Source organism: Pleurodeles waltl, chromosome 5, assembly GCF_031143425.1.
Source record: "Pleurodeles waltl isolate 20211129_DDA chromosome 5, aPleWal1.hap1.20221129, whole genome shotgun sequence".
Taxonomy (NCBI): domain Eukaryota; kingdom Metazoa; phylum Chordata; class Amphibia; order Caudata; family Salamandridae; genus Pleurodeles; species Pleurodeles waltl.
The window spans coordinates 1,641,951,739-1,641,975,831 of record NC_090444.1 but is presented as its reverse complement, the minus strand read 5'-3'; positions in this window follow the sequence as shown (position 1 = coordinate 1,641,975,831).

The following is a 24,093-nucleotide window of genomic DNA, read 5'->3' as shown; positions in this document are numbered from 1 at the left end:
ACTAAGGTAACAATAACTGGCGTCCTTGCCATGTACATTTTTCTCATCAATAAATTTCCTGCAAATGTTACAGTGATGTTTTCAATGATGTCATAGGAAATGTCATGATTGATGTAATATCCGGGGTAATTAGCAAAGCATGGTGAGGGCGGCAGTTAAAGTTACCTAAGGGTATAAGTTATAGTTACCTGAAATAACTCTAACAGATGAATTTCTACAATTGTGAGCATGTAAAATCTGAACCTAGCTATGACGTCCCTATAACCTTTGTTTTTTTAGTGAATTTCTAAGGTTTCTTTTAAATTCTATTTCCTAACTATAACGTCCCTGTAAACTTTGGCTTTTTCAGTGACTTTCTAGGTTTTATTTAATGTTAAGTAATATGCCCAATGCAATGCACAGTGGGGCGGGGGACCCAGACGCAGGGCCTGGCTTGCCCCCACCCAAACTTGCTGCTCCTGCCCTCCTTGCCATTCATTGTCCTAGTCGATGCCTCTGCTCCCGCACTACAGTTCTGTGTAGCTGTTGTTCTGCCACTTCCCCTCCCACATGCCCTGAACAGTTAGCAGGCTGCACCATCCACCTCCTCTCTACCCTCTGTTGTCCAAGTCCATGTGCCAGCCCCCTCCATCCTGCACTGCATGGTGCGATGTGTTGCCACTGCCCTCCTTTCAGTTTGATGTCCCTGCCCACTCTTCCTGTCTTCCGTTGACCAATTGTTTGCCCCATCATAGCCCTCCTGTTTAGCCTTCTGTGCATAGCTTGCTGCCCCTACCCTCCTTACCTCTGCCCTCCAATATCAGTGTGCTTGCCCCTGCTCCCTCCTTTTTGCCCACCATGTTCCATGGACCTGCCGCTGCCCCTGCTATCCACTGTGAGGCTTTCTTTGGGCTGTCCCTGACATTCTCACCTTTCTACCATGGTCAGATGACTGTTGCCTGTCCCTGCCACCTCTACCATGCCTGTTCGAGTTCCATCCCCCTAGCCCATCTGTCCTATTCTCCATGGTCCATTTTGCTGCCACTCCCTTCTGTTCTCCATGCTCAGTTGTGCTGCAACTGCTCTTCCTGCCTATCCCACATGGTCTGTTGTGAAGCCTCTTTCCCTGCCCTCTCTTGTCTGTGTCAAGCCCCTACCCATCCATTTTGTCCTCCATGGTCCTTTGTGCATGCCCACTACCTCTTGCTGATCATGGCTGTTGTTCTGCTACTAACCCTCCTATTCACCATGCATGGCATTCTGTGCTGCCACAGCCCCTCTCACCAGCCCTGTGTGGTCAGCCTGCTGCCTCTGACTCCCTCCCACCTTACCCCCGTTGTCTGTGTGTGTGCCATTAGAGTCTCACTGTTGCCAATTATGGTGTGTTGTGCTTCCAGTGCCCATCCCTCCTGCCCTCCATGATCGGCTCGCTGCTCCAACCCTGTACCCTTGCTTCCTGCCCTCCATTTTCCATGTGCAGGCCCCTATCCCTTCCCTCCTGCCTTGTCTGGTCTGTTGTTGTGCCCATGCTCCCTCCCTCCTGCCCTTCATGGTCCACTATGCTGCAACTGTCCCTCCTTGCTGTCTGGTATGGTCAGCTTGCTGCCCTCGGCTCTTTCCCTTTAGCTCTCTGTTGTCCATGAGTATGGCCCTGTCCCCTCCCTGATGCTTTCCATGGTCTATTGTGCTGCACTGCCATCCCTCTTGCCCTGTGTGATGTATTGTGCTGCTGCAACTCCTCAGGTCTGTCCTGTAAGATCAGTTTGATGCCCCTACCCATCTCCCTCCCACCCTCTTTTATCCTAGTCCATGTCCCTACCCTGCTCTTCCTGCCCTCAGTGATCCAATGTACCATACTTGCCAACATTTTGAACTTAATAAGAGGGAAATTTTGGGAAACAAACCTGGGGAATTGATTCCCACCTTTGACTTACATTGAAAAAGAAGAGAGTTTAGGCAGGAGACAGATATAATAAAGCCCTTTTGGGCTTAAAAACTTCAGGAGTCTCCTGCCTGAATCGGTTCTATTGGCATGTATGGTTGTACTGCCACTGCTTCTTCCCTCTGCCCTCAGTGGTCTGTTATATTGCCACAGACTAACTTGCATGCCTTGCATGGCTGGTTTGTTCCCTCTGCCCCCTTTTCCCCTGCCCCTACGGTCCATTGTGCTTCTACTGCCCCTCCCAGCCCGCCCAACATGGTCAAATTGTTGCCTCTGAACCCTCCTCCCTGCCCTCAATTATTCGAGTCCATGCCCCTGACATCTGCCTCCCCACAATATTCTAATGAGCAACTAGACTGCTAACATTCTATACTTATTACAAACGTGTGGCACGTCTGACGTGATCTCGATGCAATGATGCAATTAAAACTGTTATGTATATATATATATATATAATGTAAAAAATACTTGAACACAAGCCATGTGCACTCAAGAGGAATATAGGGAAGATTTATTACGATGCTTTTCTAGACCCTGCAACACGTTTTGGCCAATGGCCTGGATCACGCAATGGGGGTGTGGGAAACAAATGTTTAAATACCGGTAACCAAAACCAAATGTGACATGAAGTTATATTATATTTCCATAACTCACCCAATCTATGCTAATATTTCATGTACAGGCTAATTCTACACATGTATTGTACTTGACCCTGCATTTGAGAGCATATCCTCTGGGATTCATACAGCTGAGTCCACTATGTGGGCTGCCTCATTACGTGTGAACATGTTTTTCAACATCTATTTTACATGATAAAACAACCAACACGTTTTGTTAACCTGCAATGACATAGAAATCCAGTCCGTATTCTATTGCTATTACTCTATCACAATGTTGTCACATTTGGTTTTGATTACCAGTATTTAAATGTCATGCAGAGGTTAGGAGCACCATAATAAATCTTCTACATATCCCTTCTGAGTGCGAGTGACTCGTGCCTGTTTGAGCATCTTTTACATAGTTTTCCTTCGGAACGCCATGCCTGGCACCATGCGACTCCCCGTGCAGAGGCACTGAAGCAGTGGACTTCAGCATGTTAGAGATATATCTATCTATCTATCTATCTATCTATCTATCTATCTATCTATCTATCTATCTATCTATCTATCTATCTATCTATCTATCTATCTATATCTATCTATGTATATCTTTATATGTATGTAATACCTACTGGCAGTCACCAATAGGTAGTTACAGTTAGGACCTAGTTTCCATAGGAAATGCGTTTTTTGACTTACCTATGACTTTGGGTTTCATAAAAAGTGTCCCACTGCATTTTATTTTGCATGGTAAGTTTCGGAGAGACTAGTCAAGCAGTGGCTGAGAAAAAGGGGGGGTCAAAAAAGTGTGTGTTCCCATGTTAATACCTATATGGATTTTAAACAAGACTATAGCCCGAACCGCTGGATAGAATTACACCAAATTTGGCAGAAAGCTAGCTCTTGGTCCAGAAAGTGGGTTTTCGTGATTTGGTGTAAATTAATTCAGTAGTTTTTGAGATAATAAAGGAAAAATAAATATAGATATCTGGGTAGAGCCTAAGAACAGATCTCATGGTGAAATCTGATTGACTGTCAGCACTTCAACCAAAAGGTGCTGGCACGTATCTTGGGACCAATATACTTGATAGCACTCCATTGAAATGAATGCATTGTAGTGAATGCTGAGTTTGAGGGTCACAAAAAGGAGAACATGCAAAGGGGGATAACACATTTTAATGCAATATAAATCATTTGATGCAAAGGTGATTTTACCCTGTGAAAAAGCCTTCTGCTGGGACTTCATGAATCATGTTTGAAAGTGAACTGTTTTCTCATGATTTTCCTAGAGGTTATGGAAGGTACTCCAGAAGTTAAAATGAGACTGTATTTTCTGTAAAGTCACACCATCTTTCTCAGCCATATGAGAATGAAGTCTTACATTTTCAGTAAAACATGTACTTCCAACAGGAGCAGCTTGTCAGCTGGTTCTCTTGTGGTCTACTGCAGCCTCCCTGAGTTTTCTAGAGTGCTAACAGTCTTACTTATGACAAAGGTGTGGCACGCCTGAAGCCATCTTGATTTAATCAAGCTTGTAAAACTTAAACCATTTAATTTAGAAAGGAACAAAATAAGGGGTTTCATTTTGTCATAGAAATTCTGGTCGTGCTGTAGAAACCAAAATTAGGACACATTTTAAGTGAGTTCTCAAATAACTTTCTCTTCTATTTCATTAAAACATTCTGACATGCAGACTGAAAAATTTCCTAACTAGTGTGAAGGAAAGTTTCAATTCTATTAAGGACACGAGGCGAGGATTATGCAGTTCTTTCTTCACTCTTTATTATACAGCAGGTTCAAAGTTCAACAAAAAACATGAAACCACAAGTCCCATGAGTCCGTTGTCATAGCAACCATAGTCCAATGAGACTCCGATAGTGCTAACAGTATAAATGTCCACAGTCACTTCACTCTCCCTCGACTTCACTGCAAAGGGACATCTGGTTCATCAAGTGGCCGCTGCCTCTGATCCTACGAAAAACATACAAATTTAAACCAGATGAAACCAGGCGAAACCACGAATCATGAAGCAACTGAAAACCTGTAATCTCGCATTAGTCAAGGTTCTAGACCATAAGAAAAAACGAAATCTACAGAGTAGTTCAAGTACAATTATTCACAGCAAAATGCAAGATCAATACATATGAGCATATATAGTACAATATAACATCTTCTGGGCGGGCAGGACACGTATTATGTGTAAGGTGGGATAATCCTCCCCTCTGTGTCCTTAATAAAATTTAAACTTACCTTCACGCTAGTTAGGAAATTTTGCATTCTATGTCAGGACCGGAGGCGAGGATTATGCAAGTTCAAAGCTTATTTACCATCAACGAGGCCGCCTCATGAATTGGTTTGAAATATAATTTTTTAAAGACCGACTCAGAGGACCAATCCACCGCATTCATGATGTCCTCCAACCTACCGCTCACGTGAACAGCCTTGGAGGCCACAGCACCTCTAGCAGAATGAGCCCAAAAAACTTGTATGTCAATACCAGCTTCCGCTAGGATCCATTTGATCCACCTAGCAATGGTAGGGGAGAAGACCGCTTTAAAGGGCTTCTTCAGTGATATCAACAGCTGACGTTCACAGGGAGGATGAATATCAGCTGTCACCTCCTCATACGTCTCTAAGCATTGTACCACGCACAGTTTGGGAGCGAGAGGAAACGCTGGGTAAGACACCTACCTGGAATTACATTTGGTTGTTTGGGCAACTGTAAAAGTTACTCTATCCGGAGAAAACACTCTACCTGAAACATCCAAGGCTCTGACGCCCGAAGCCCTTTTGCAGGATATGAGGCACAGCAACATCGCTAGTTTAGCCGATAACTCCTTCCTAGAGAGATATTGATTGTCCTGCCAGGAGGATAACAGACGCAGAACTAGATTGACATCCCATAGCTCCGAGTACCTGGGTTCCGGAGGATGGGAAAGTCTGATACCCTTGAGAAGCTTACACACCCAGGGATGAGCTCCTACTGGTTGATTATCAAGAAGGGGATGACCTGCTGAGATAGCCGACCTAAAGGAATTCACTGTACAATATGACAAACCAGCAACCACAAGTTCTGCTAGGAAATTCAGCAAATCAGTAATGTGGGCCTCCACGGGATCTGTATGCCTGTCCATACACCAGCGAGCCCATCGAGACCATGTAGACCTGTACCACTTACCAGTCCCTGGAGCCCAGGCCTAGGCAATGAAACCTTGAGCTTCCTGCGAAAGTCGACAATCTTGCCATCGAGTCCTGAAATCTTCTAGGACACCAGGGATAGATGGCCCTGAAGGACCAGAGGGTGGAAGTGATCCATCGGATCCCAAAGGATTGAAGAAAAAAATGGAAGGCGCCAAGGAAAGTCGCACAAGAGCTCCAGAAGAGCTGGAAACCATGCTTGGGAGCCCCACAGGGGGGTCACTAAGATGACTGTTGCTTCCTGGAGATGTACCTGGGCTGATACTCTCAGAATCAGTTGGAAAGGGGAAAAAGCATACCCCTGGAGTGGGCTCCAGTTCTGCAGAAACGCATCCACCGCCTCTGCTCCCAGATCCGGGCGCCAGCTGAAGTACTGAGGAAGATGGCTGTTCCACCTGGAAGCAAAGAGGTCCACCGAACAAGGACCCCACCGACCCATAATCGCCCAGAAAACCATCAGTTCAGCTTCCAATCGCTGGAATCTAGCAGGAACCTGGAGTTTCAGTCCGCCAAAGAGCTCTGGGAACCCGGAAGATACTCCGCTGTGATGGATATCTGCTGTGCGAGGCAAAAGTGCCAAAAGTCTTTTCCTAGGTCCGCTAGGGCCCTCAACCGAGTCCCCCCAAGGCGGTTGATGTACTGCACCGCCGACACGTTGTCCATCTGAAGTAGGACCACGCAAGAGACCCTGTCCCGAGTCAGGGACTTGATCGCAAACGATCCCACTAGAAGCTCCAGACAATTGATATTCATGTTGAGTTCCTGAGGGGTCCAACGTCCCCCGAAGAATATGTCCCAGCAGCGGGCTCCCCATCCGTGTAGGCTGGCATCCGACTCTATGACGAGGTCGGGGGAGGTACCAAAAATGGCCCTGCTATTCCATGCCTCCATGTGGTCCAGCCACCACTGCAACTCCGTTCTGGACTCCGGGTTGAGAGAGACCAGTTTGGAATATGTGAGACTGCGGCGAAGGTGATGGGCTTTGAATCGATGGAGAGCTGTGTAGTAAAGGGGGCCTGGAAAAATGGCCTGAATCGACGAGGAGAGTAACCCCACCACTCTGGCGAGTTGTCGAAGCGAGATCTTGTCACGTCTCAAAACTATCCGCAACCCCTTCTTGATTTTGGAGATCTTCTACAGCGGGAGACTGAGAGATGCTGCCTGGAGTCTATGAGGAAACCCAGAAAAACCATTCACTGTGAGGGAAGCAGATTGGATTTCTGTTGGTTGATCACAAACCCCAGGTCCTGCAGTAGAGCAATAGTCATGTTCGCATTGGATATGAGTTGTGACCTGGACTGATCCATCAAGAGAATATCGTCCAGGTATATAATAAAGTGAATTCCCCGGGAATGGAGGAATTCTACCACCGGTTTGAGGAGCTTGGTAAAGCACCAAGGAGCTGACAACAGTCCGAACGGGAGAGAGATGAATTCGAGCACCTGACCCTTTCACAGAAACTGCAGGAACCTGGGATGAGGGGGAAATAAGGTACGCCTCTTTGAGGTCCAGATGGACCATCCAATCTCTCTGAAGGAGGATATCCCGGAGCAAGTGTATACCCTTCATTTTGAAATGCCAGTATACCACCCAGTCATTGAAAGAACGAAGGTTGATCACCGGGTGAAACCCTTTGTCCTTCTTTTCCACCAGAAAAAGTTGCTGACAAAACCTCTTGGGTGGATAGATGAAGTAGATATGGCGCATTTGCATAGTAGTTCTTGGACCTCTGCATCTATGAGGTTGGAATCTGTCGCAGAGAAGAGTAAAGGCCTGGGAAGTTCTTCCTGTATCGGCGTTCCCCAAACCTCTATGTGGAAGCCCGACACCGCCTGCAGAACCCAAGCATCCGAGGTTATGAGTTCCCAATTTCGTTTGAACAAACGTAACCTCCACCCCCAGATCTTGAGGGGAAGAAGGGGTAATCCATACCCAAAGTGCCTCCTGGGGCATTGGCTGCTCCTCTGGTGATCCTACTCACTCTGCCTTTTCCTTTGCCCAGTTTGGGAAGAAGGTTCTCTGGTGACCGTCCCGCCATCCAGTCTGTCTGTAGTAACCAGGGCCTTGCTGGAACTGGCGGCCGGAGGAGCGACCATTACCTTATCCGGCCACGCCGAAAAACGTTGCTGGGAAAAATCTTTTTGATTGAAGACTGCGCTTTATCGAAGGGCCGAGAAAGTGACCATGAATTTTGCTGAGCTCCTTGACAAAAGGATCTCCAAACAAATTACCCTGTGCCACCGCCCGTACCTCTGAGGACGATAACCCCCCTAACTTGGGATCAATCTTTATGAGCAGGGAGCGGCGTCTCTCGGCCGAGATGGCACAATTGGCATTGCCCAAAAGGCATAGGCCCTCATTACAACCCTGGCGGTAAATGCAGCTTACCGCCGTGCAGAAGACCGCCAACATACCACTGCGCCCGCGGAATTCCGCTACAGCTATTACGACCCACAGCTCGGAATCCGCCATAATACAGACACCCACACAAGTCCGCCACACCAAAGGTCAGTGATAAACTGTCGATAACAAAACCAACACTGTCACACCAACAGGAATACGCCCACAGTATTACGACCCATGAATCCATGCAGCGGACTTTTAACCGCGGTATTCAATTGGCAGTACACACCGCACACACATTTACAAAACACAACCACATTGGACAAATCGACATACACACACCTGATACACACACCACACACACACATCCAATCCAGTATAAAACACACACCCACATTACCCACAACCCCTTACAATGAAAATTTATGAAGAAGCACAGAGACAAAAAAAGCAAAGACCACACCAGCATCCAGAGGCACACAACACCATCACTCACACACCACCCACGCACAAAACCCCACACCCCCCAAAATATCACCCCACACATCACCTCACACATCACTCACACCACATCATGGCACCTCAACGACACCCCAGGTTCTCTGAGGAGGAGCTCAGGGTCATGGTGGAGGAAATCTTCCGGGTAGAGCCACAGCTATTCGGATCACAGGTGCAGCACACTTCCATTGCAAGGAAGATAGAGCTATGGCGCAGAATCGTCGTCAGGGTAAACGCAGTGGGACAGCACCCCAGAACACGGGATGACATCAGGAAGAGGTGGAACGACCTACGGGGGAAGGTGCGTTCCGTGGTCTCCAGACACCAGATTGCTGCACAGAGGACTGGCAGTGGACCCACATCTCCAACCCCACAACTAACAACATGGGAGGAGCAGGTCTTGGCAATACTGCATCCTGAGGGCCTTGCAGGAGTAGCAGGAGGACGGGACTCTGGTAAGTCAAAGCTTTACTATTATATCCCCCACCCTACCTGCATGCCGTCACATACTCCCACCCTCACCTCATCACTCCAACACCTCACAAATGCCCCACTATTTCAACCCACCCATCCCAACACAAAGCCCTGCATGCAACACCAAAGCATGGACACCCATCACCAAAGCATGTCCACTACAGATACCCACACAGACCCCAAACCAAATATCCCACAAGGACCAAAACAAGAATGCAAGCACTTGAGTACAGGGTCACTCACCTATTGCATACAATGGCACACACACATGCAATAATCATGCCTTTACACCCCTGCAGGACCCCAAGCCAACGTCACCAGACAGGAGGTACTAGGCATGTCCAGTCCCCCCACACAAGAGACCCACAGTGATGACAGCAGCTCTGCACAACTGGATCAAGATGACCAGCCCGGCCCATCAGGCACCTCAGGACAGTCGGTTCCCCTGACGCTGGCACAAGCCACCACAGAGCCTCCCCCCTCAGGAAACACCAGCACAGCACCCACCCCAGCAGGCCCATACCTCTGTCCCCAGGACACATCAAGCAGCAGTGTGCCCACCACTACAGGGAACCCAGGCAAACCCACGAACCCAAGAAAATCAGGGACCAGGGGGCAGTGTCAGTGGGCACATGGTTCAGGGGACAGAGGCTCAGGAAAACAGGGAAACTGGGAGGACTGCTGTGCGACAGGGGGAGGACAGACCCAGGGAACCCACTCTCCACGAGGCCCTCTCCAACATCATGGGAGCTTACCATCATTCCCAGGAGACGATGGCAACGGTACTGGCCAAGTTTCAGGAGACCCAGCGGCTGCAGGAGGAACACTATCTGGGGATCAGGGAGGACCTGAAGTCCATAAACAACACCCTGGTCACCATTGCAGGGGTGCTGCAATACCTTGTCAACACCAGGAGGGACACTGTGGCACAACAAGGGGCCCCTGACACTAGCCTGGACAATGAACAGCCCTCCACTTCCGCCGGCGCTAGTGGACAGGAGGCACTGCAACAGGAACACAACGCCAGCACCCCACCCCCTGTAGATGGAGAACCACCCTGCAAACGGTCCCTGAGATCAAAGAGCGAGACAGAGAACTTTGCCAAGACCCCCGCCAGGAAATGGGACCCCCCTGAATGTCACCCTTCTGTCCCACTTTGTCACCCTGTCCATCCTTCAACTGCCATTGCTCCACTTCCTATGCCCCTTTGGACAATGTACCTGCAAAACAAATAGACTGGACTCTGCCATGGAGATTCCTCCACCATCACCACTGCCCATTTTACACCCCCCTCCACTTATTTGCACAGAACTAAACACACTTCTATCACAAAATAATCTGGAGTCAGTCTGTGCTTTCACAAACATGTAATTGCAATACCATGGAATATAGCAATGTCAATTTAATTGTTCACATACCGATGTAACACAGCTGTAGGGCTGGAGGAAATATAGCAGAGGGCACAAAGTGGGACCCACATCTGTGAAATGGAAAGGCAAAGTGACATGTCAGGGTCCATACACTGAGTGAAAATGACAGACTTATGCTAGATCCAAAAATAGTATGAGATGGAGGCATTGACATCTTCTTACCTGTGTCTCACTGGAAGTATTGCATGATTATGTTGTTTCTGTTGTCGATATCCTCTTCTTCTGCCTCCTCTTCTTCACTGTCCACAGGCTCCACAGCTGCCACAAGACTACCAGCTGGACCATCCTCCTGCAGAAAAGGCACCTGCTGTCGCAAATCCAGGTTGTGTAGCATAAAGCAGGCCACGGTGATCTGGCACAACTTCTTTGGTGATTAGTAGAGAGAGCCACCTGTCATATAGAGGCACCGGAACCTGACCTTCAGGAGGCCGATGGTGCCTTCAATCACTCTCCTAGTTCACCCATGTGCCTCATTGTAGCGTTCCTCTACGATTGTCCTGGGATTTCTCACTGGGGTCAGTAGCCATGACAGGTTGGGGTAACCAGTCACCTGCAAATGTCGAGGGACAACTGTTAGACACACACTAACCTGTAGGGACAACCCCATACTCAGACAACTATTCACACTGTATAGGGTCCTTGTCCTCACATATTAGCCACACAGGGTGCCTCTTGTTTTGCTCCCTCACATAAGGGATGCTGCTATGCCATGCACTGAGCCAGGAAATTTGGCATTCACATGGGAGATGTACTGGTCGGCCAAATACACCATCTGCACATTCATTGAGTGGTAGCTCTTCCGGGTTCTGTACACCTGTTCACTCCTGCGGGGGGGTACCAAGGCCACATGTGTACCATCAATGGCACCAATGATGTTGGGGATATGTCCCAGGGCATAGAAGTCACCTTTCACTGTGGGCAAATCCTCCACCTGAGGGAACACGATGTAGCTGCGCATGTGTTTCAGCAGGGCAGACAACACTCTGGGCAACACGTTAGAGAACATTGGCTGGGACATCCCTGATGCAATGGCCACTGTTGTTTGAAAGGAACCACTTGCCAGGAAATGGAGTACAGACAGAACCTGCACTAGAGGGGGGATTCCTATGGGATGGCAGATAGCTGACATCAGGTCTGGCTCCAACTGGGCACACAGTTCATGGATTGTTGCACGATCAAATCTGTGGGTGACTATTACATGTCTCTCTTCCATTGTCGACAGGTCCACCAGCGGTCTGTACACCAGAGAATGCCCCCATCTCATCACCTGCCCCAGCAGACGTGCCCTATGGACAAGAACAGCGAGCAGAGAGTCAGCCAACACTGAGGTATGACAACATGTAATTTGCACACATTTATTAATCCACTATGTGCTTGTTACTGTGTGTATTCAAGGCCTACATTGGTGTGACGCAGTAAATATTAATGCCATGTGACCCCCTGAAATGGCGGCTGCCTGACCTGTAAGGTGGGACAAGGGGATATGAGGTAACTGTGCTGGCGTTGTACACCGTCACGGTAGGCGGTCGAAGTCCGCGGCGCAATCCAGCATTGGTTAACATTGGACCCTATGGGTCCGAGGAGCCAATGACGATGTACGCCAGCGGTGACGGTGCGCACCGCCACGGATGTGACCCCCATTTTCTGTCTGTTCACTCACTTGATACCTGATCTTCAACAGGATAGGACCTACACTGCAAGTGCTGCTGTGACCTCAGTCTGGAAGCGACGATGGCTCATGTGTCTGGGGAAAGGGCCCCTGCCTTCACTTAAGAGGAGTTGGAGAAACTAGTGGATGGGGTCCTCCCCAGTACACGCAACTGTACGGTCCCCCCGACAAACAGGTGAGTACACTGTGAGCATGCTGCATGGGCAATGCCTGTTTGGAGTGGTGTGGATGGAAGATACATGGGGGGGACTGAGGTCTGCATGTGCGGACAGTGAGTGTATGTGTGTCACGGCAAGGGTGGGAACGGGGGGCAATGAGTATGACGGTCCGGACGGGTAAAGATTTTCCTTTTCCCCTGTACTATTCCTCTAGGTCAGCGCCCATCAGAAGAAGGCTATTTGGCGTGCCATCGCCAAGGACGTCCAGACCCTGGGGGTCCACCACAGACGGAGCACCCACTGTGGGAAAAGATGGGAGGACCTTCACCGCTGGAGCAAGAAGATGGCGGAGGCCCAGCTGGGGAGGGGTGCCCGTCGTACCATGACCCCCCTGATGTTCTGGATCCTGGTGGTGGCGTATACGGAGTTGGATGGGCGCTTGAGTGCATCACAGCAGCCACAAGGGGTTGAGTACACTATCATTCAGGCTGACTCTGCGCGCATTACGAGGTGTCTGGGTGGGGGAGGTGGGCAGTGGGTTCCCCTAGGCCAGGGCGATCTTGGTAGGCAAGGTCCCTTGTGAGGCAGGCTCAGTGGCTCCCCAATCCCACTAGTGGTTAGTGCCATCTAGACGTAGTCTGGCTCCTGTGTCTTTCATGTATGCAGCAATCAGGCTTAGGCCTTGTACCCCATGGCCATGTGATTAATCTAGGAAATATAAGTGCATGGCGTAGTGCAGAGGGCTGCTGTGTCTGTTGTGTCCGTCAATGTTGGTGGTGTTGCATGCACTGAACATGTCTTTCTTCTGTCTTCCCCCCCTTTTTGTGGTCTCCCTGTTCTTGTGTGCAATAGCATCATCAGGCGGAGGAGAATTGGCACCGGAGCAGGAGGGAGCTGCATCCCACTTGGCCCTGGAGGGCAAAACAACAGAGTCTGAAGCCACCAGTGGGACGGAAGGCAAGGTGAGCTCCATGGCGGGGACAGGAGCGGACAACAGTGACATCGACTCCTCCTTTGAGGGGAGCTCCCTTGCGGTGGCGGGCCCCTCTGTGCCCCCCGCATCAACAGGTACAGCCACCACCCCCCCTACCAGCACCGCCCTCCCAGCAGCCCCTCAGCGTGTGTCCCGTGCCCGCTCACCCAGGAGGGTGGACATCTCCTTCGCCCCAGTCAGCCCTGCTGCTCTCAGTGAGGAGGCTATTGACCTCCTGAGATCCCTCACTTGTGTGCAGTCTACCATTCTGAATGCCATCCAGAGTGTTGAGAGGCATTTGCAACAAACAAATGCATACCTGGAGGGCATTCATTCTGGCCAGGCAGCCCAACAGAGAGCATTTAAGGCTCTGGCCTCAGCACTGATGGCAGCCATTGTCCCTGTGTCCAGCCTCCCCCCTCCAACTTTCTCCACCCGGACCCAATCCCCTGTACCTCAGCCTATCCCAAGCACACCATCAGACTAGCATGCACACACATCAACACACAAGGGTGGCTCAGGCAAACATAAGCACCACACATCCCACAGGCACTCACACAGCATCATACCCATGCACACATACCAACATCCACTGCCTCCACTGTGTCCATCTCCTCCACGTCTCCCTCCTCCCTCCCAGTCTCGTCTCCACTCACACCTGCATGCACTACATCCTCAGCCACTACCTCCATCACCAGCACGCCCATCACCACACACCACTCACATGCACTCACCACCCTCACTACCATTCACACATCCCCAGTGTCCTCTCCCAGTGTGTCTGTGAGCCCTCCTCCCAAAGTACACAAACGCAGGCACACACCCACCCAACAGCCATCTACCTCGCAACAGCCTCCAGCCCATGCACCTTCACCCAAATTCAGCAGACGTACAGACCTACAGACACTACCTCTACCTCCACTCCCAAACCCCCTCCATCTACCTGTCCCAGTGTGTCTAAAAAACTTTTCCTGGCTAATATTGACCTCTTCCCTACACCCCACCGTCCTTCCCCTAGGGCCAGGTTTTCCAAGTCCCAGCCCAGCACCTCAGCCACCACATCCCCAGGCACAGGGTTTCCAGCAACTGCGGGGTCATGGAGTGTGCCAACCATCAGGGCTGCCAGTGTGCCATGGAGCGAAGGCAAGGACATTCCGCCACCTGCCAAGGTGAAAAAGGTGCCCACATCCTGGAGGGAGAAGCTGAAAACACCTGCCACCAAGGGCTCAGGGAAAACAAAAGGGGATAGTGGCAAGACAGCTGCGCCACCATCAAAGGTGGGGAAGGGCCAAAAACTGAAGGGCAGGTCAGGAGAGGGCTTGGTGGCACCGACTAAGGGACCAGTGTCACACCTTCTGTCCACGGTGCCGCCAACCTGTACAGCAGAGAAACCCGCCACCTGCACTGCCACCTGCACCGCCATAGGCCCCGCCACCAGCACTGCCTCCACAGACCCCGCAGCCAGCACCACCACCACAGACCCCGCAGCCAGCACCGCCGCCACAGACCCTGCCGCCAGCACCGCCGCCACAGACCCCACAGCCAGCACTGCCGCCACGGACCCCACAGCCAGCACTGCCGCCACAGACCCTGCAGTCAGCACCGCCGCCACAGACTCCGCCGCCAGCACCGCCGCCACAGACCCCGCCACAAGCACTGCCAGCGGCCCCGCGACATCCTCAGCCAGTGGCATCACTGCAGACATGGCTACCATTCCCAGTGGTCAGTCGCCCAAGGCTGGTAGTGAGTTCCAGGGCCCTGGGCAGCTTCCATGAAGCAACACTGTCATCACAGTTGTCACCTGCCTTTGGAATGCGAAGCCGCAGCAGTGTGGGGTATGTTGCGCCCTCCATGGCATATCATGCTACTTGTACCTCGACAATCTCGTGGCACACACACCCAGGTGAGGGAATTTTACCGGCCACACTGCACATGGAGCACTCTGGGCACCAGGCCCCCTCCAGAACCAGTGGAGTATCACATCCACTACCTCAGTCCTTGGCAGGATGAAGCACTCTGGGCACAAAGCACCCTCCAGAACCAGTGGAGTATCTCATCCACTACCTCAGTCCTTGGCAGGATGAAGCACTCTGGACACAAAGCCCCTTCCAGAACCAGTGGAGACTGTTATCCACTTGAGAGACTGTGGCTTTGCACTCCCCAGGATAAAGCAGTGGGCAAACCACCCACTGAAAAGACTTGAGAGACTGTGGCTTTGCGCTTCCCAGGGTAAAGCAGTGGGCAAACCACCCACTGGAGAGACTTGTGAGACTGTGGCTTTGCACTCCCCAGGATAAAGCAGTGGGCAACCCACCCACTGGAGAGACTTGCGAGACTGTGGCTTTGCACTCCCCAGGATAAATCAGTGGGCAACCCAGCCACTGAAAAGACTTGAGAGACTGTGGCTTTGCACCCCCTAGGATAAAGCAGTGGGCAACCCACCCACTGGAGAGACTTGAGAGACTGTGGCTTTGCATTCCCCAGGATAAAGCAGTGGGCAAACCACCCACTGAAAAGGCTTGAGAGACTGTGACTTTGCACTCCCCAGGATAAAGCAGTGGGCAACCACCCACAGGAGAGACTTGAGAGACTGTGGCTTTGCACTCCCCAGGATACATCAATGGGCATGGAGCCCCCTCATGGAGCAGTGGCGTCGTGCGTTCATCAGGCTGAGGTGCCCCCCCTCTCCCTCCCCCTGAGGTGCCTGTATATTTTCTATGTGATGCCCCTCCAGTGTTCTCTCCGTTTGGAATCAGGTATCATGTGTCGGCCTCGCCCATGCATTTTGGGCCCAGTGGTCCACGGACATTGTTTGGTGCACTATCTGGACTTATGTAGTTGGTGTACATATTTGTATATACTGGATTTTGACTTTTGACTAATAGATTTTTATTGATAACAATTGTTACAATCATTTCCTTTTGTCCTTGCGTTATTCAAGGGGGGTTGGGGGTGTATATGTAATGTTGCAGCATGTATTTGTGTGTATGGTGTTGTGGGTGAGGGTGGGGTGGGCGTGTTGCGTGTGTGTGCCACTCTCTTTTCCCTCCCCCTCCCCTGTGTTGTAGGTGCAGTACTCACGTGGTCATCGCCGATGTCATTGGAGCTTCTGATAGAGGAGCAGGAAGACCATCGCCGGCAGGATCTGCAATTCGGGCTCCATGGCATCCTGATTCCTCGTGGGGTGCGGAGAGGTGAGTGTTTTCCCTTCTGTGTACTGTTTCCGCCGTGTTTTTATTTGCATTGGTTCAGCCCCGGAAAAGGTGGCGGATAGCCGTGTTGTGATAGGATGGTCAGTACATTGTCTTCCGCCTGTCTGTTGGCGGTGTCCGCCGCGCTGTTTGTTTGTACCGCCGTGGCGGTCGGAGTGTTAAAGTGGCTGTCTATGTTGGTGGTTTCCGCCACGGTCGTAATCCCATTTTTTTTCCACCGCCCTGTTTGCAGTATTACCACCGCTTTATCACCGACCGCCAGGGTTGTAATGAGGGCCATAGTGCTCTCTGGGCCCAGCCTGCCACACCTTCAGTCTGAAGTGGTGTAATTGACTGTTTGGCTAGTTCCGCCAATTGTATAATCTGGGTTAGGGGTCCCAGGATGTCCAGGAGCTTGTCCTGACACGCCCGCCAAGACCGATCTATCCCCTTCTTTGGGTCCTTGACATACTTTGCGAAAAAAGTACACATCTTTTGGTCGATGTCAGAAGTGGCCACTACCTTGTCGGGCAAGGTAGGGCGCGGACATTCAGCCTTCAGTCGGGCCCGAACCTCTTTGTCCAGAGGTTGGTGAATCTTGCTCACCACATAGTCAGCCACTTTCTGGTCTGGGTGCCATTCTGAGGAGCGAGGATGGTAAATTCCCTCTGGCTCAAACATGTCTGAATCTGATTCCTCCGGATCCTGCATGCCCGGAAGGGAGGTGCACGGATGCCAAGGACGGCCAGATTCTACCTCCTCAACTGAGGAAGAATCCCCCTCAGAGTCCCCTGCAATGCCCGAAGGTGACCCCTCAAGAAGGTCCTATTTTTGGTGAAACTTTTCACCTATCATGCCGGGTAAGGAGCCCCCCCCCGGCATGGTAACTGCGTCTTCGCATGCACAGTCTTACTGGGAACCTCGGCTAAAAGCTCGATGTCCCTAAGGTGCCCGCTGCGTGCTTGCGCGATTTGTTGGGTGATGCACCAGGTACAACCCCCGTCACCCCAAACATGCCCAGCCCTTTGGAGACTTGCTCTACAAGCTGCGCCATGCTCTACCTAATAGGAGCCAGAGCCTGGGCGATAGCTTACGACAGCAGCACATCCCACCCAGGGGGTAGGACGCAATGCGAAAGGCCCTCACCAGGGGACATGAGGGGAAAAAAATCATGATCTTGAGTGGGCTGCATCACTGGACTCAGAGGAAAAATGACAGAACACACCCAGAGTAATCAGGGTAGCCCCCCCACACTCTGTCAATGACAGAGCCAAACGAGGCCCACAAGCCTACAAAATAGAGGAAACTTGCTTAATAACGCATTTGAAGGCTCAAGAGTGCACTTCCTGCTTCAAGGTAGAATTGTCGTAGTTTGGACTCTTGCTCTGAGCAAGACTGCTGGTCTCAGGATGACAGTACTTTCGTTTGTAGGTGACTAAGGGGGTCATTACGAAGCGGTAACCGCCGTGCGGCCGCCAATGCGGACACACTCCCGCGGCCCCCATTACGACATTCCCGCTGGGCCGGCGGGGATGAGGCCGCAACATAGGAGCCGGCTCCTAATGGAGCCGGCGGTGTTGCGGCCGTGCGACGGGTGCAGTAGCACCCGTCGCGCTTTTCACTGTCTGCTATGCAGACAGTGAAAAGCTGGCCGGGGCCCTGTTAGGGGGCCCCTACACTGCCCATGCCAGTGGCATGGGCAGTGTAGGGGCCCCCAGGGGCCCCAGGACACCCTTTATGGCCAGCCTCTTCCTGGCAGTGCAAACCGCCAGAAACAGGCTGGCGGTAGGGGTGTCATAATCCCCAGGGCAGCGCTGCAAGCAGCGCTGCCCTGGTGGAATATCACCGCTGGGGCTAAACTGACCTGTCCTTCCCTTAAAACTATCCATCCCCCTCCCCGAGGCCTAAAACCCTGACCCTTCGTAAAAACTACCCTGACCCCAACCCCTGTCCTCAGCCCTAAAACTGAACCCTACCCCTGGAAACTTCCCCCCGTTCCCCAATGCCCTGAGCCCTAAAGACCGGCCCCAGCCCTTAAAACTACACCAACCCTGCCACCCTGAGCCCTAAAATCCAGCTTTCTTTTTAAAAAACTACCCCGATCCCCCAACAAGCCCTGAGAACTAACACCACCCCACCCCTAAAAACTAACCCCCCTCAACCCTGGTGGCAGCCCAACTTATCTCTCCCAATCATTCCTGTTCCTCGCTATGCTTTGTGGCCCCCTTCTAAAAACTACCCTGACCCCAGACTCCCGCCCTCAGTCATAACACTGACACTCCATCCCTGTAAGCTGTCCCATTCCCCTTAAAACTACACCGACCCCCCTGCCCTGAGCCCTAAAACCCTTCCCCCATTAAAAACAACTCTCCTGACTCCCCACCCACCCTGGGCTCTAAAACCACCACCCACCCGTAAAAACTACCACCCCCAAACCTGGCCCCAGACGCTCTTACCTCTCTCGATTCTCCCGATTCTTCCTCTTCTGTTCTTCGCCACCCATCCGTACAGCTAGATCGCACATCGTTCTCTGCCTTAACCACGCATATGCGTGATTGTGGCATATGCATGGTTAAGGCAGAGAACGGGAGAGTTGTGATTTAGGCAAGCATTGTTATGCTTGTTGGGAAACAGCACACATGGCTTAGCCAGCGTTTTTAAGGCTGTTTCCCCCATTATAGTTTGAATTATCTCAAGTAATTATGACTCACGCCCTAAGGTAACTATAACTCATGCCCTCACTGTGCACAGTTTTTTTGTAATAATATTACTGCAGATATTACATTGATATTATCAATGATGTTATCAAAGATGTCATGAGTGCCGGAATTTGTGGGGTAATTAACAGTGCATGGCAAGTGTGCAAGTTCTAGTTACCTTAGGGCACAATTTATAGTTACTTTAGATAACTATAACTATAACAGTTGAATTTGTATGGTTCTGTATCTTTAAAATGAGAGCCTAACTATAACGTCCCTGTAATCTTTTGGGTTTTTTTAAGTGAATATCTATGCTTTTTTTCAATTCATTTTCCTGACTATAATGTCCCTGTAACCTTTGTTTTTTTCAATAACTGTCTATGTATTTTTCAATGTAAAATAATTGTCATTACTACATGTTAATCCAACCACCACTGTGCATGGCCTTTGGCTGTGAGTGCTAGTGGCTGGCTACAAGGCTTGACCTGAGGCCAGTCCCTGCTGCCAACCCGCTAGAGCCACTCAACCTCACGCTGCTTACATCTTTTCTCCAAGCACTGCAGAGGTTGGCTGCAGGTCCATGTGGCCCCCCTTCTCTGGCTGACTTTGGCCCCGGGGAAACCATCAGCCAGGGCCCAGCCATCTAAAAAAAACTTTTGGGGGGTAAGGGTGGCCACCTGGCCCCCTGCCCCAGCTGATTTGGGCCCCACAGAACCAGGGAAATGACCACAGACACACATACACTTTAACCCTCACCCTTCAGTGTATGGGTCTGAGACCTTAACCATCAGGACTAAAGTGACTCCTTAGCATGTGGTGTCCATAGATAACTAATACATTAAAACCCAAAGATTTTGAGTGGAAAAGACTTCAATGTTACATCAATAAGAATGTTTAACAGTGAAAACACTTGCAAATAAACAGACACACTCCCATGAGGTACAATGATCTGAACCATCAGCCTACTGACAGTCCAAGGATTTTACCATTAGGCCAGAAGATACCCTGTTCTGCTGTGCCTCAAAACATAAGTATAACATTTGAGCAAAACATCTTGCTAGAGTGACGCTTTGAAGTCATTGCAAAGAGTGACCATTGCAATAACAGTCTCTCTCTCTCTCTCTCTCTCTCTCTCTCTCTCTCTCTTCCATCCCATTATGGGATGGAAGAGAGGGAAAGTGTTAGGACCATGGGGGGAGTCTGAAGGCCCCCATGTGGACCTAGCCAGCTCCCAACTCCTGCGGGAGCCGGCATTGATCTCAAAAACAGGGATCTGCTTTAATTATTAGCTCACTGTTTGCGGGAATTAAGTTTTTAATTGTTTCCTCTCATGCATATTTTTGTGCGGAGAAACAGATAAAAACTATGCTTTCTGCAAGCAGGTGCTGTTTGACAACTCCCACTTGCAGAAAGCCGAGTGTTTGCTCTGACTTGGCACGAGCTGTCAAAGCCCCCGCCAAAGGAGAGCAAACAGCTGTGTCCCAAGGGCGGGCACCCCGGGACATTGCAGGAGCTGGCCCTGGGGCTGATGGTCCTAAGGGTCATTAGTGCCTCCTTGAGGGGGGCAGTGTGGCCCCCCTTCAATGTGAAGTAGCCCCAGGGAGGTGGTTGTCCCCGGGGCTGGGGGTCCATGAAAAACAGCCTTCCTTCTCTAAATTCAACCCCGGGAAGGTGATGGTCCCCAGAACTGCGGGGAGGGAGGGGCTGCACGGCCACCCTGCACATAATTGTAACTTTGCCCCTGGGAGGTGGCGGTCCCTGGGGTTGCAGGGGGTTTGTGCAATCCCTGCATTCATTTTGATCTAAGCCCCGGAGAGAAGGCAGTCCCCGGGGCATGGTTGTTTCCCCATCCATGCTCCAGCATTCACACAGCTAAGCTCTGCCCGCTGTGTCCAACTCCTGATCCTGTTTGCAATAAAGTGTCTGATTTTCCTAGAAAATGTAATTGAATTCAAGATGTCTAGAGATGTAATGTAAGATGGTTGATGTAGACTTTGCATTATCAGCCCACAAGAGGTTGCAGCAGGCTGTCACTAGATCATAAACAAGTAAAATACTTAGTTTCTGCATGGAAAATTGCTAGCTAAGAATTACACAACTGTAGTGCTGCTTATCCTCACTAAAGATGGGCTCAGATGAGGCCGTCACATAAACTAGAAAGCACCCGCAGTAGCAGTGTACACTGCTTCCAATACCCGGTGTTGAAAGATGGTGGCAAACTCAGGTTCACCTGTCCAATGGTGCCTTAGCAGCTGATGATACTGAAACAGAGATGATGGGCACTCAGAATGTCAATGAAGATAAACCTACCCCCTAAAGAATTCTTTAAAACAAATTCATTGCTCTACAAATTAGGCCTTTTTGCCTCTTTACTTAAATATACAGACCTCATTGAAATAACACACACATTTCTCAAATTTTCGGAACTAAGAAAAAAAACATTGTGAATGGTTGTAGATTTACATAATTAACAGGCGCATAGCAAAAGCTGATTTTTTTTAAGTCTCCACTCTTTCATCAATAAATAACAACGTATCTTTGCTCCATTTCACAGACTAAGGGGCATATTTAAGAGCCCCTAACAAGACCTTAGCGCTGCCATAGTGTCATTTATTTTACACTAAGGCACCGCTAAAGTGGCTTTTTCCACATGCCATAATTGCACCACTTTGTAAACCCTTGTGCCACATTATGCCTGCACCAGGCATAATGTATGCAAGGGGGAGCATTTCTTTGCACCATTTTATTCAGCATTGTTAACGCCTGCACCTGGCAAGTGTTAAAATGAGGCTCCCATTGTTTTCAATGGGCCTCAAGGTGCTTTCAAAAATGTTTGATGCTAATCCTGCAAAGCACCAAACTAGTGTCAAAAATGTTGACACTAGTTCTCTAACTACTGCTATTGTGCACCATATGCTAAATACAGTGCACACATGGTGGCGTCAGGGAGGGTGAAAATGGGTGCAGGAAAAGTGGTGCTGCATATGATGCACAGCCTTTGTACTGAAATTTGGCCGTAAGTATCTGTGTGTGTAAGTTTCACCCATACAATACAAAGTGTTTGCGCATTAGAGGTAATCAAGACATGCTGTTCATTGCATGGCATTGCAAACATTTGCCATAAAGAGTACCACAGCCTCTGCATCTTTTATAAAATATAATAAGGCACAGATGCTCCTCTACACAGAAAAAAATAAAGGGTCCAGCGTGAATTAAAAATCATGTGCTCTAAAAACTAAACATTGGTAAACACAAAATTCAATTAATTGCATGTCATTACCATCACACAAACCCCCATAAGACAATAATTAAGGTTTCTTCTCTATGCATGTGAGATAGTAAATTATCCAGAGATAATTCTGTGCCAAGACAAAAAGATGTACACAAACATCTTCACAGATGGGCTAAAGTAAATAATTTGTGTACTTAAGGAATTTTTTTTAGTAACATCCTTCTTTTAGCCATCCATTTTCATCAGGATCAGACTGGGAACCCAAAGCAGTCCTGGCAAATTTTGTAAGACTAACCCACATACGGGTGTATTTAAGGGAGTGATGGCGCACCAAGTTTTCAATTACACTTTTCAATGTTTGGATTTCCAACGATGTACTACAAAGGCAAAAACACCCTAAAACCCCTATTGATTGGACTAGACAATCAATTAAACATACAACATTATTGAGGCACTCGTTGGTCTAATACCGTTTACCAAAAGATAATTTTAGCAGTTCTTATTCTCAATGCTGTGCAATTATTAAACATGAAACCAAATTAAAAACAAGCAATAACAGAGTATTACAATCCCCAAAGTTCTCATTTATGATGTTGTGTCATTCATCCACAAACCATTATGCCGTACAGTAACACTAAATAACAAAGTAAGAAAATGACAAAGAAAGAAAATAAAACTTTCCCAAACAGGAGTTATTCAATCCAAAATTATTTCAATATTTATAATTCCATATATTCACAACCGCAAATAAATTGAGAAAAAATGGCAAAAAACTTGCATTCTACAACACATTTGTAAACAGTGCCTCTCATCTCATCATAGCCCCTCTCTTACATGTATTTAATTTGTTGTATAGCACCTCTCTTACCAGTGTAAGGTGTAGGTTCACTTCACAGTACACACACATACAGAGATAATTATACATATGTTTAAAGATATTCTTGAGAAAGGGGACTACAAGGTGTAGTATTCACAATCAATTAATAACTCAAACTTTTTAGAGCGTGCTACTCACCCAAAGAGTGTCAAAGCACTGTGTGGCATGTCCTCAGGGTTAAGTCGAAGACTCAGGTCTTGAGGTCCTTCCTGAATTGAGGTAGTGATGGCGACTGTCTGAGGTGTAGAGATAAGGTGTTCCAACATTTTGCCACAAGGTAGGTGAACAATCTCCCTCCAGTCGAGGACTTCTTTATGCGGGATACGGTGGCGAGTGAGTGCTGGAAGGAGCGGAGAGGTCTGGCAGGGGAGTAATATAGGTAGTTGGGTCCAAGGTTTGTGGAGGGCCCTGTAGGCGTGTATGAGGAGCCCCAATGACCCTTGGCCCAACTTCATCTTCTCAACAGGGAGCCAGGAGAGATCTCTTAGGTGTCCTGTGATGTGTTCACAGCGGGGGATGTTCAAGACAAGTCTGGTGGAGGCGTACTGGATTCGTCATAGCTTGCTCAGGTTTTTCTTGGTGGTCTCAGCATAGAGGGCATTGCTGTAATCAAGTCTGCTTGTGATCAGGGCGTGTGTCACGGTTTTGCAGCAGTCAATTAGAATCCATCTGAAGATCTTCCGTAGGAGTCAAAAGGAAGTGGAAACAGGTGGAGGTTACGGAGTTGACTGACGCTGAGGTTGTGTGTGTGGTCTGTAAGGGTGCGGGGCTTCCAAGTGTTGAGGGCCACCAGGAGTCATCCCAGGCTGAGGAGGAGGGTCCCAGGATGAG